This window comes from Thamnophis sirtalis, unplaced genomic scaffold (assembly GCF_051295495.1).
Source record: "Thamnophis sirtalis isolate CommonGarterSnake01/CBP01778 unplaced genomic scaffold, rThaSir2_p1.2 scaffold_8, whole genome shotgun sequence".
NCBI lineage: Eukaryota > Metazoa > Chordata > Lepidosauria > Squamata > Natricidae > Thamnophis > Thamnophis sirtalis.
Genome location: NW_028261388.1, coordinates 61,198,209 through 61,212,626, shown reverse-complemented (window position 1 = coordinate 61,212,626; position 14,418 = coordinate 61,198,209).

Sequence of the window (14,418 nt, the reverse complement as noted above, 5' to 3'; positions counted from 1 at the left end):
GCAGGCAGAAACTCCAATATTTTTCAAAGAAACTTTCCCACCATCTTGGAGTCCTCCAACCTCCGTGCCCCTCCCCTCCGGAAAATCCAGGAAGTAACACTGGTGACCTCTCTAGCCATTTCCTGCAGCTCTATGGTACTAGATCATTTTTTTCCTTATAAAATGAGGTAAACGTGACCGGCGCGGGGATGGGGGGTGGGGGGGAGGTTCATTTTGTTGCTTTAATGTTTTAATATCTTCAATGAAAGTACTGAGACAGAGAGAGAGATTAGACAGGGTGTCTTTTGTCTTGCCCCGGTTAGGATTTCTTAAGCAAATCCACTGGGCTTTCAACATGAAGCCAGAAAATCGGGACTTTTTTAAAAGGCGGAGGGACGCGGGAAAAATTGTTATAAAGCGTGCTTATTACACTGAAATCGGTACATCTGGTCACCCTAATTTAGACTTATATACCACCCCATAGTGCTCTCCAGCACTCTCTGGGTGGTTTACAGTGTCAGCATATTGCTCCCAACAATCTGGGTCTTCATTTTACCAACCTTGAAAGGATGGAAGGCTGAGTCAACCTTGAACTGGTCAGGATTGAACTGCAGGCTGTGGGCAGAGTTTGCCTACAATACTATATTCTAACCACTGCGCCACCAGGGCTCCTATTTATTGACGGATATCACACAGTATTAGATTATTTAAAAGTTGAGCAAGTTCTTTTTTAAAAAAAATATCTTAAATACAAGATGCTGGCTCATTTTTATTTTAAATAGTTCCCATTCACACTTAACATGAAGGTTTGTGTTTCTTTTTAAACCAAAGATTGTTAAACTAAAAAACAAAACTCATTTCTCTTTTTAAAAAAATATCTTTATTTAAACATGCTGTGGTCAACAAAGCAAAGTAATGAGGGGAAAAAAACAAGAGGGAGAGAAGAAAAAGAAGGGTAGGAGGATTGAATAGTAAACTACAACTTTAAGGAAAACAGCATTTGTGGCATCTTAAATATGAGGTAATGTAAACTTTTAAAAGCTTAGTCTACTACTTCATCAAGTAAACTCTTTCATATGGAGTAATAGCGCTGGAGAAATGATTTATTTTATAATGCTATTTTGATGAATCATACAATAAACTAAGCATTTGAGGTCTAGAAGAACAACTTTTCCATTTATATGCCTAGAACTGAGTGTAAATGTACTGTTAACAAGCTATGTACACACAGAAAACACACAGAGAGAGAGACAAAGCACATTTGACAATACTTGGTTATCCCCTGCCCCTTCCCCAGATCTGGCTAGATCACATGGTACTCTGACAGAAGGCCACCTACTTAAGTGCTTGAAACCTAGTATTCCTCAATTACTCCACCACTGCTAAGCAATTATTTGATTTAGCAAATACAAATTCTCATGAATCAGTGGAAAACTAAAATGTAACAAATGACATTTCTCCTGCATAATGAACCTAAAACAGTTACTTCTTCCCACTTTAAATGGATGTAATTCGGAAAGCGTAGTGTGCTCAAGTAATCATGTAATCAAAAATAATAAATGATTAATTAATTGATTTTACTACCAAGGAATCATCATGGAAGCAACATAATTTGAACACTTTCATAGTATCTCAATTTTTAATGATAATATTACCATTTACAATAAAAGAATTTAAAGAAATGCTCAGCCTCAGACTTTTGAATCTTAAAATGTATATATTGTATAAACAAGTATGTTCATAAAGCAGAATGAGGTTTTTTGAAAGATCATCTACACTAATAAAATAGTGTTTAGGTCTAAAATGTCTATTCTAGATTGGCCTTTATATGTCAAGATTGCCTCCATGGATTCAGCAGTCTTGAATAAGTAGCAGTTGTATATAGAGAGGGTGGTGGGAAGTAGCTATATGGGCAGTGGTGGGTTCCTCTCCCTGTCACTACCGGTACACTGCTCACGGGGCCATGTATCCTGTTCGTGCACACGTGCTGTGCACACATGCGCACTCCACCGCTCTGCAACACCCAGCTGCTTGTCAGAGCTCACAAAGGTGCAGCACGCTGTTCACACATGCACAATTGCCAGTTGCTTTAAAAACAGGTATAGAACGTGGGCGGGCGGGCAGACCAAATGAGTCACCATACCTGTATGCTGTCAGCTGCTCCCAGCTACTACCAGTACGGCTGTACTGGGCTGTACCGGTTGGAAATGACCACTGTATAAGGGAGACTTCAAAGAACTCCTTTCAAATGAAATTTAGGCCCAGTCATAAGACAGAAATCTCTTTCTCAGCAGTATTTTATATCAGCAGTCACAATACCTTCCTGAGCTGCTTTCAAGGTGAAGAATTCTGTTGCAGTGGTTCTGCTTTTTTCTGAGCAGTCAGTATTTGTTGATGACAGTTGAGCTGGACAAAAATACTATCAGTGCAATTATAATTCTTAGATATGCATTTCTACATGCTAGAGATGTAAAATCAGTGGTGGGATTCAGCCAGTTCACGCTGGTTTGCTAGAACTGATAGCTACTTTTTTGTGCAGTTTGGTGAACCAGCTGAATGTGCCTCACCATGCCCTGCCCCACCTATCCCCTCCCCTCCTAGGCAGTGAGTGGCTGGGAGGCCACTCTGGATGGAGAACTGGTCCCAAGCTGGCCTTTCTCCTTTCCTTTTCCTGGCATGACTTAGGCCATGGCCCAAAGCACCTAGCTCTCTTTAACAGAAAGGATGCTGGCAGCAGCGCTGCTCCATATAAGGCATACCGGTGCCTGCCACTCCCTTGAACTCCATCAAGGCAGTTGGAGCAGCAGGCAAGAAGATGCAGGGATGCTGCTAGGAACAAGGATGCTCAGGCTTGTGTGCATCTGAGCGAGCGTCACTTGGCAACAGGTTTCCACTGGGAAAGAGAAAGAGGGGAGATCTGGTAGGCACTCATGGGTCTCACTGCTGCCGCTGCTCCCACTGCTGCTACTTCCAAAGAGACCCTCAGCAGCATCATGATGCCTTTGCCTGGAACAAAAGGGGAAGGAGCCGCATGGGCCCACAGAGAGGGGAAGAGCGGGGAAGGGCATTCCAGCTGTTTGCATCGAGGGTGGTTCATAGAGTGTTCTAAGCTTCACCTCTTGGGTTCTCAGGCCCTGGTGCTGCAGCAAAAATCAGGTGGGATGGTGGGAATCCTTCACCCATTCATTCATGCACATAATGGGTGTGTTGTGTTCTCTTCTCCTCAACCCCTTGCAAAGACTTTAAGAATCCTTTAAAACTAAACATGATTTTTGAAAGTTGCCAATATGCTTTCCTTGCTGTTTTGAACTGTGAGATGTACGAAAAGTGTAAATGCTAAAATAAGCCTATCGTGATTAACACAACAAAGTGACATCATGTGGCAGATTCATTAACGCAATGTATTTGTCTTGATTAGGCTTTTCCGGGGTTTAGGGTGCTGTGCAAACCCATTTTGTTGATGTACAGTGTTGATCAGTATATTATGCAAATCCAGAAAATGTATTAATTCAGAAAGCAGCCTAAGTGTGAATCAGGCAAAGTGTGTGCTCTGCAAGCATTTTTGTTTTAATTGCTATCAAATTCAAAGATGTCTTTCAGTAAAGCTGGCTGTTGTTTGAGTCAGCAGGTGCAGCCATGTCACTATCTTGCAGGGTTCCAATATGTTTTTCAACTTCAGAGACTTACTAGTGGTCTTTTGATGTCTCCCATCCAAGTATTAACCAGACCTGACCCTGCTTAGCTTGTGTACACAGTAAGTCAGCCAGGTGGGGCTACCTTCTCAGATAAAAAGAAGGTTATAAGAAGGAAAATGATGCGCAACAGCAGAAATGCAGTGGAACACAAAAATAATCTGAAAATAAATAAAAATGACAGCAAGAACCCACATGCTCTGAGCAGGAATAAATATATAATGCACAACTGTGTATTTAAATAATAATATATAGAAAAATGTAACATGGTAAAAAAAATTACCATATTATTCGACACTCTCCTGATTCACCATGTTTTATGGAATCAGATTGAAATATATTATTTGTTTATATCAAGTTAATTTATTTTATGTTGTATATACCAGAGTGTATTCCCCAACTATTTTATATCTTTTGAAGAAACTGTACTTTTTATTCTTATAACATTCCATTCATTTTACTGGACAGACTTTTTAATTCATTAGGTTCAATAAAGATTCTAGTGGAGTCCTCCCATTGTAGGTAGTCCTTGAATTACAACAGTTCATTTAGTGACTGTTTGAAGTTACGACACTGACAAAAATGACATGACCATTTTCACCCTTGTGACCATAGCAGCATCCCCATGGTCATGTGATCAAAATTCAGAGGGAGGCCAGGTGAGGGGCCCGGGCAAGGCGACGTGCCCCTCAATGTGAGGGATGTCAAGTTGACCATGCTCACCCAGTCACATGACCACCCAGCCACATCTACCCAGCTCATCATTAGGGCAGAGAACCGATTGTTAAATTATTTGAATCCCACCACTGTATAAAATGCTATACTAGTGACTGAAAACTGTCAAAATCTAGATGGGGGAAAAACAAGCTGAATTCGATCATTTTTGTGCAGAGTAGATTTCAGTCTGCTCTGATGGAAACACTGGATGGGGCGTCACTCCTGAAAAAGGTATTTGATTGGGGTCTTCTAAACCCATGACTACTGCTGGTTAGGTGGTAAACAGCTGCATGTAAAGCACTACATGACTACGAATGCATTTCATATCTATATAGAAGAACCTAACATTATTGTTCTTTTAGCAACATTAATGGATATTTCTAAATACCCCTAAGCAGAAAGGATTGTTTAGTGCATATTGGAGAGGGAGAATGTTGATGGCACAAGGAAGGAGCAATGTAAAACTCACTCTTTGTTCTAGGAACCCTAGACCATATTTACACAGTCTCTTTTCCCCAGGAGAAGCACAAGTCCCTGTGCATTTTCAGAGCATGTGTGTTCATGTCTCTAGCGGGGTGGGTTTCAAAAATTTTACTACCGGTTCTGTGGGCATGGCTTGTTTGGTGGGTGTGGCTTGTTGGTCATGTCATTGTGGGTGTGGCTTCATGGTCATGTGACTGGGTGGACATGGCCAACTTGACATCAGTCACGTCAAGGGGCACCTTGCCTGGCCTCTCCTCGTCTTAAAGGCCTTGAGATACAATTTATCTGTCTATTTATTTACTACTTCTGAACATCCAAAATATACTATTTAATCCTATGTATATATGCCATATGTGTACATACATATTACATAGTATAGTATTTATAGGCACACAAAAAGATACATTATCTACTATTATATACTATGTGTATGTATGTACACACACACACACACACACACAAACACACACAGCTCTTCTATAACTATACTTATTGCATTTGGAAAAACACATCCAGAGTCCACTTTCTGCCACACATTTAACTAAAACTTATGTACATTCGAACATTACACATGCCTTCAGATTTTCTTCCCTAGCTTGCACATGACAGTTAGAATCAGGAGATGTCATTGAGTAAAATGTGGTGAAGCTCACTTAACAACACTCTTTCTTAGCAACCAAAATTTTGGGCTCAATTATAGTCATAAGTCAAGAACTCTCTCTGCCTTCCTCTGCATGGCAGCCTTGTCCTAGTAAACTCCTGTTCCTTTCTGGCAATTTTCCTCTCTGTTAGAGGTACCATAATAATCCAGACAATGAAAGGTTTCCTGCTGCAGCAGGGGGTTGGACTAGATGACCTCCAAGATGACTTCCAACCCTAAATTGCTGTGCTGTTTCAAAGCGTCTTCTGAAGCCATGTCCAGTGCCAGGGTTTGTGGTGCTTCCTTCCTCCCTCTCTCTCTCTCTCTTCCCTCCCTCCCTCCCTCCCCCCCCTCTCTCCAAGTGTAAAGGGAAAGAAGCAGCACACAGAAAAAGAATGTGTGACAGGGGAGAGAGGAAGGCTCAGAGGGTCTCTTACCTCAAAGAGGGGCCTGACCTTGTTCCTTTCCAAGTAGGCTTGAATTCTGTTTTGCTGAAGAGACACCATCAGCAGCTTGCTGAGAATGAAGACTGCTGTTCGCGTGCTGCTTCTCTGGCAACTCCTGCTATCCTTTTCCCAGCTCACTCCACAAAACAAGCAGGCTGAGAACAGCAGGGCAGGGCTCTCCGCTGCCCTAGAACTGTGCCGCACTGGGAGTTTTCCTGGGCGCCCGGCGCAGTCAGTAGCAACAGTTACTCCTGCAATGTTGATGGCTTCAGGGGCTATGGCTCAACAAGCTTTGCAGCTACATGACTGCAAAGTTTGTTGGGGTGCCCCCTGTCTCACATTCACAGTGCTGGGGGCTTCGGGAGATGCTGGGCTGGTGAAGAAAGGGGCTGTGGCCCAACAAGCTTTGCAGCCACAGATCTGCGAAGCTTGTCTGGGCAACCCCTCCCCAAAGCTGAAGGAAAGGCAGGGCGAATGTCCAAGTGGGCACACCAGTTCAGGGGCATGACCAGCCAGTGGTGACTACCGGTTCTGCGAACCAGGCTGGCATACCACTACCAGTTTGGCCTAACTGTAACCGATACAAAGCCACCTCTGGCCTCTACCCTACAAATGCCTTCTGAGTTTACTCCAGAAGTGGTACTTTTCTGTTTATCTTTTCTCAAGAGCTTTCCTCCATGCAATCCATGTTGCATTAAGGCTTGAGATGATGCAGTTGTGATTTTCTCATTGCAAATGGATTTTTTTTGGCCCATCCCTTTCATTCTAGTTCCTGGGCTTGGCACCTATTCTTTAATGCTGGCTTAGTTGAGAGAGAGAGAGACCATAATCCTGGCTTCTCCAGATATTTTTCTTATTTTGTTAAATAGGTTGAGTGCCCAATAATGTAAGCTTGGAGAGTTACAGTATGGAGCCCTGAAATTAGCTAGCTGTTTCAGGTTAACTAAATGAAACGGAAAGTATAATTGAAAGGATTTGGCTCTTAGAATTCTGTAGCCCTTATGTCAGGGAACTCCTTCCCAGGGCCCTGTTTCAAGGGAAGCGTTATGTCCTCATAATGTTATTAGGATATTTACAGCTCACATATTGATCTGTACAGCAAAATCCCAGCTATTCAGCAATTCTCCAATAGCTGTATGAATCCAGTAAATTGCTAAGTAGCGGCTAAGGGATATGCAAAAGACTGCTATTTTGTGGTTGATAGATTAACTAATAGTTCCATAAGTACAAGTTTCTTAAACGTTAAATTGGGGAAGAAAGGAAGGAAGGGAGGAAAGAAGGAAGGGAGGGAGGAAGGAAGGAAGGAAGGAAGGAAAGAAAGAAAGAAAGAAAGAAAGAAAGAAAGAAAGAAAGAAAGAAAGAAAACAAACGGATTACATGAACCAGTCAGTAATAGAAGGCTTTACATGTGGTAAAAATGATGGATAGGATAGGAATATTAGTAAAAGAAATAAGTAATAATTCAGGTCAAAGCTCTATAGACAGCAGCAGTGCATTACTTCTGAATATGCAATTAAGGCATGCTAGGGTGCAATGAAATGGGACAGGGACAGGAGGAGGTCATACAAAGCAGCTAGGCTATGGTCCCAATTCAGCAGCTGCTTTTTGGAAATTACTGGCAACCTTAAAGTCAAATGTGAAACCATGCAGAGATGAAATCCTGCTCTTGCTTTATTTTTGTTTTTGTCTACATGCATCTCCAAGCATAGTATTATTGAATATTGCAAAGTATTCGTGAGTATTATGATGTATTTTAGAATATTAATGCAATCATTTTCTTTAGACAGACTCAAGAAAGAACAACCAGTTGTCACATCAGCTTAGATCTTTTCTTTGATAATATCTATTGAGATGCATTAGTGGGGTTTTGCTCTATGAGGCAAGTAAAAAAAGATAAAAATAGAAAGAGATGATCTTGTCCCATATGCTAGCAAAAGCTTGAACACAAGATGATTCGGTTCTCAGTGCTGAAAGTTAAAAAAAAAAGATTTTACCAAACCAGCTGAGAAGTGGGAGCAACATTAATCTTGGAAAGTGCTTATCCTAATTTAGTGCAGTGTATTGATTCATGATAATGCAAATTAATAGTATTATTGCCAAGTGACCTGCTATATCAGGCAAAACTTGAAAACGAACATCTTCAGGCTTCATGAATGCAAGGTGGCGCAGTGGTTAAATGCAGCACTGCAGGCTACTGCTAGATCAGCAGTTCAGCGGTTCAAATCCCACCGGCTCAGGGTTGACTCAGCCTTCCATCCTTCCGAGGTGGGTAAAATGAGGACCCAGATTGTTGGGGGCAATATGCTGACTCTCTGTAAACCGCTTAGAGAGGGCTGAAAGCCCTATGAAGCGGTATATAAGTCTACTGCTATCAATACAATGACAGATGAAATCTAGGCCTTTTTCATAGAAAATCCTTGATTTCCTTGAATGATAGTGTTTTAGTTAGCATGAATTCTATTTATTGCTTTAATATAATTGCCTTATATATCCACACCTGACATACATGATGATTTTTGGTCAAATCCAAATATATTACATTACAATACAACTTCGATTATCTACATTGTGTATGTTTGTTGGTATTGGTGGATATTATAATCAAAGGCTTTTATGGAGGGCTACATAGGGCAGGTTTGGCTTATGGCCTTTAAAAGAGGCATTGACTCAATTCAGGGCTATCTAACCTGACCAGCAACAATTTTTCAGATCTTCTAAGGAGTTGCATCCCACCTTGAAGACATTTCACTGGAAATTCCAATATGAGTCAAGGTTTCTGGCTGTAAGTTATGATTCCTTTTCCCCTATAATTTGCAATAATTCTGAGTTTCTGTATGATTCTATAACAAACATATAAGATTTCTGCAAATTGTAAGAGGAAAGGACTATAGACTCCCATTAATTGTAAGATCAAGACTGTACCTTTTTCAATCGTTTATTCTTTAAAATAGGACAAATAGGACTTTGAGGCCCGGAGATTTCACAAATTCACATTCCCAGGAATGTTTGTAACTATGTTCAATTACACACAATTACTATTATGTTCAGTTACTTGCATATTAAACTCTTGGACTACATTTTTAATCTCTTAGTTTCTTCATCTGCTGTTGTTAACCTCAGTCACAATTAATGTCAGACATTTTCCACCTACATTCAGAGGAAGAAAACACAGTGTAGGTTCACAGAGGCACTGCCATGCTTCACATACAAATTAGGTTCTTAAAAGATGGTATGATTAATGCCTTTTGCTTATGTCATAAATGTGTAAAGCTAAAACGATTTAAGTGAACAGTTTCCAAATAGATCATGAGGAAGCATTATCAAAGGTTAATATGAGTCAAAGTAAAACCCAAAACATGTAAAAGCAAGTATGTCATTCTTGGAATGTAAAAGTAGTTATTAAAAGGTGCTATCTGAAGACATGAAATTAATAATGTTCTTCACTTGTACCTGGGAATTGGGGAGAAATCATAATCTTATGTTAAAAGATACTGAATGTAAATGTCTTTATTTGTTAACAATTCATCAGAAAGTATAAAAATTATTACATTTAGAACTAAAAAAAAATAGTTTAGGAAAATTTAGGAATTTTCCCTCACTTGACTGCAAAAATATCATGTAGAAAACATTTTATTTTTTAAACAAAGATAATCCTTAAAGAGTTATTTCAAAAAAACTGAAGGAGTATATGAATTAATATGAATCTATATTGGCTTCTGCTTATATTATTGTATACTGTCAGAAATTAGTTGTTTCCTAGCCTAGTAAATTGGAACCTTAATACTGGATGGCATTACTGCAAATGTTGTCTCACTGCTACATCTCACTTCTATTCTTGGCTTCAAAGCTAGGGACATTCTTGAAAAAAATAGAAGAAATTGTTACACAGCGGCATAGATAAAGAAACCAAACTAGGGAGTTTTCCTGGCTCATAAATCCTTAAAGCATTCTGCGAAAAAAACAACTTGGCAAAGGGGGTAGCCACCCCTTACACAAGGCTATAGGAATACGCCACAGATAAGGTAGACAGAGACAGGAGCTTGAACAAAAGAATGCTTTAAAGATCATGTTAGTAATGAATCTTCGTCTCTGATTGGATAAACTTTGTTTCTATCTGCCTAAAATGTATATAATACTCTGAGCCACTCTTCCAGGGTGTGGCTATTCCTTACATGCATTTGTTTGTATGTTTTTGGATATAGTTTTGTCATCCAGCTTTTGCTATGGCCATAAATAAAAGCTGATACTTTTTGCAAGCCTCGTCTTGAGTCTCACTCTCTTTGGCATTACAGTGGCTTGGGAAAACTGCTGGAACCTTACAAAACCTTCTGTTAGGTCCCATAGATCTCTATTGGGACCTTGCCAATCTGGGGGGAGAGGGGAGGATTTAGGTTACACTTGCATGGTGTTTTCTTTGTTCCTTTTCCCTGCTTTGATGTACCTTCGGGATGTTGGTAGGGGGGAAAGAATGTGCCTTGGGCCATCTGTATTGTCTCACCACCAAAGGAGCAAGATTGTGGCGCCTGGGAACTACCTTCTCAGCCCAAAACTCTCACAATATCTTGTACCTTGGGATTGGCTCAAAGATGATCTGGACATTGGGAGGGGACTCAAAAGGAGTGGTTTAAACTAATGCTCCAGTGCATGAAATTCAGTTTCTGCCTTCACTCTCTCTGCTATCACTATCTTCCAATAAAAGTTCCTTTTGAAATGCCATTCATTTCAAGAGTTCTGCTTTCTTGAAAGGCTGGTGAGGCAGGACCTTACATTTTCTTAAATATATTTTGCTTATTCAATGAAATTCTCTTCCAAATGGCTCCTAAGCTACCATGTTATGTTTTTTCATATTTTGCATCTTAAATGACTTCTGATAAAAGAAGAAATTGGAGGAAGCCTTGGGAAGATATGGTAGTTTCAGATGGAAGATGACATTTGTATTCTTTGTAATATGTGAATGAGGCAAAGCAAAGATCACATCTGAAATGCAAACCAAAGCACTGTATATATTATGTTATTTAGATGTTTGTTGCATATTACCAGAATGAAACCTTAGTTGAAGCATTGCATAAAACATTTTGTTTTTCAATATTTGCATACCTACTGTATTTTTCCGAGCATAAGCCACACTGGAGTATAAGACACACCAAGGTTTTGAAGAGGCAAATTTTTTAAAAAGGTAGATAGGTAGATGGAGGGATAGAGAGGGAGAGAAAGAAAGAGGGAGAAATACAGTAAGTAGGTAGGTGGGGGGGGAGAGAGAGAGTAGTTAGTTAGCAGTGACGTGCAGTCAGGGGAGGCAGGGGAGGCAGAGCCTCACCACTGTCATCATGAAAAGAAAAAAAATGTAAAAGGAAAAAGGCTGAGCTAGTTGCTGCCAGAGTCACTGGCAGCACAGAGGATGACTCTGCTTAGTGCTTAACTGTTTAAAAAAGCCTCTAATAAAGTGCCCTCTACAGGAAGAGGCAGGAGAACCACGTGCCTCATGTAGTCTGACTATCATCACTGGAACAGAGCTAAGCAAGGGTTAGAAGCCGAAAAAATCCTTATGTAGATGAGCACGTGGTTCTCTTGCCTCCTCCTGTAGAGGGCATTTTTTTAGAGGCTTTTTTAAACAGTTAAGCAGAGTCATCCATTGGGGACTCTGGCAGCAGCTAGCCCAGCCTGATCTCAGCAGCTCTTGCCTTTTTCCTTTTACATTTTTACATTTTCATGATGGCAGGCAAGAGCAGAGTTGAAATCCTCTGTGAAACATCTGGAAAAGGTATGTGGGTCAGAGGCAGGGGGAGGAATTCAAAATTAATGTAATTTGTAAGTAATTGTAAGTAATTTGGGTGTGGGTGTGTGCACGCGTACGTGCGTGCGTGCGTGTGTTTGTTTCTTCACTCAGGCAAACTCTCTCTCAATTTCAGATTCAATTTCAATTTCATTCTGGACTAGCTGAAGTCACCGAATACTCTTCAAGGGCAGCCCCATATAGAGCACATTGCAGTACTCCAGCCTAGAGGTCACAAGGGCATGAGTGACTGTTGTGAGAGCCTCCTGGTTCAGGTAGGGGCGCAACTGGTGCACCAGGAGAACCTGGGCAAATGCCCCCCTGGTCACAGCTGACAAATGGTGTTCAAAAGTCAGCTGTGGGTCCAGGAGGACTCCCAAGTTGCGGACCCTGTCTGAGGGGTATAATGTTTGACCCCCCCAGCCTGAGAGGTGGAATACTTGCCGGATTGGTGGGAGGGAAACACAACAGCCACTCGGTCTTATCTGGGTTGAGCACCAGTTTGTTAGCCCTCATCCAGTCCCTAACAGCTTCAAGTCCCTGGTTCATCACGTCCACCGCTTCATTGAGTTGGCACGGGGCGGACAGATACAACTGAGTATCGTCCGCATACTGGTGGTATTTTATCCCGTGCCGCCGAATGATCTCGCCCAGCGGTTTCATGTAGATGTTGAAAAGTAGGGGGGACAAGACCGAACCCTGCGGCACCCCATATGTTAGGGGCCTAGGGGTCGATCTCTGCCCTCCAACTAACACCGACTGCGACCTGTCCAAGAGGTAAGAGGAGAACCACTGCAAAACAGTGCCTCCCACCCCCACCTCCCGCAGTCGTCGCAGAAGGATACCATGGTCGATGGTATCGAAAGCCGCTGAGAGGTCAAGGAGAACCAGGATGGAGGCGAAGCCTCCGTCCCTAGCTCTCCAGAGGTCATCGGTCAATGCGACCAAAGCGGTTTCTGTGCTGTAGCCAGGCCTGAAGCCGGACTGGAATGGGTCAAGATAGCTAGCTTCCTCCAAGGACCGCTGGAGCTGAAAGGCCACCACCTTCTCAACAACCTTCCCCACAAAGGGGAGGTTGGAGACTGGACGATAATTGTTAAGAACGGCTGGATCCAAGGATGGTTTCTTCAGGAGGGGTCTCACCACCGCCGCTTTAAGTGCGGGGGAAAAGACCCCCTCCCGAAGGGAGGCGGTAACAACTGCCTGGATCCAGCCCTGTGTCACCTCCCTGCTGTTAGCAACCAGCCAGGAGGGGCACGGGTCCAGTACACATGTGGAGGCACTCACAGCTCTCATGGCCTTGTCCACGTCCCCAGGGGCAACATCCTGAAACTCAACCCAGGGGTGGTCTACCAGATTATCCCCTTGTGCCTCGGCTGGATCTGCAGAATCGGAGTCCAACTCCGACCGAAACTGAGCAACTTTGTCCGCTAAGAACTGGACGTAGTCCTCAGCCCTACCCCGCAGGGGATCCCCCGTGTCCCTCCTGTTTAGGAGGGAACGGGTTATCCTAAACAGGGCGGCTGGCGCGACTCAGCGGAGGCGATCAAGGTGGCAAAATAAGCTCTTTTTGCCATCCTAATTGCCCTGATGTATTCCTTGATGCACGATGTTAGAAGTGCTCGGCTCGATTCGGATTTGTTGGACCTCCATAGGTGCTCTAGGCGTCTCTTCTGGCACTTCCTCTCCCGGAGTTCCTCGGTAAACCAAGGAGGCCTCCTGGATCCACTGCCTTGGAGCGGCCGTAGTGGCGCAATCCGGTCAAGAGACTCCGACGCTGCCGAGTTCCAGGCAGCAACCAGAGTCTCCACCAGACTGTGGGCGAGAGTATCAGGAATAACCCCAAGCTCCGTCTGGAACCTCAAGGGGTCCATAAGTCGCCTGGGGCAGAACCACCTGGTTGGTTCCTCCTCCCTACAGTGGAGGTTTTGTCTCCGAAAGTCAAGCCTCAGTAGGCAGTGGTCTGACCAGAGAGAAATACGAGGTCGAGCGTGTGACCCGCTGAGTGGGTTGGGCCCCGAATTACCTGGGTCAAGCCCATGGCTGTCATGGAAGCCATGAACTCCTGCGCTCCATCAGTGTGTTCACCGAGCGAAGGCAAATTGAAATCCCCCAGAACCATAAGCCTGGGGAACTCAATTGCCAGCTCGGCTCCCGACTCGAGGAGCGAGGGGAGGGCTGTTGCAACGCTGTTGGGAGGCAGGTACATTAACAGCAAACCCACTTGACCCTTGAGGTCCAACTTCACCAGCAGGGACTCACACCCGACAAGCTCCGGAGCAGGGATCCTACGAGGTACTAGAGACTCTCGGATAACAATAGCCACACCTCCACCCCTTCCCTGGGCTCTCAGCTGATGGAGCACCTGAAAACCTTCTGGGCACATCTCTATGAGGGGGACTCTTCCCTCCGGGCCCAGCCAGGTTTCAGTAATACATGCCAGGTCTGCCCTCTCGTCTAAAATTAAGTCCCGGACGAGGGGAGCCTTGTGAACTACAGACCTGGCATTTAGCGACAACAGCCTGAGACCGGGGTCCTGATTACTCGCGCCATCTGGCCTTGGAGTGGGACTCATAGGGCCGGAAGGAGGGATCTCTGTGACGTAGCGAGCCCTCCTTCCCCGCCATATCTTCCCCTCCCTGTTACGACCGTAATGCTCTGGCCCACTCCCGGGCCGTGGTTCCCTCA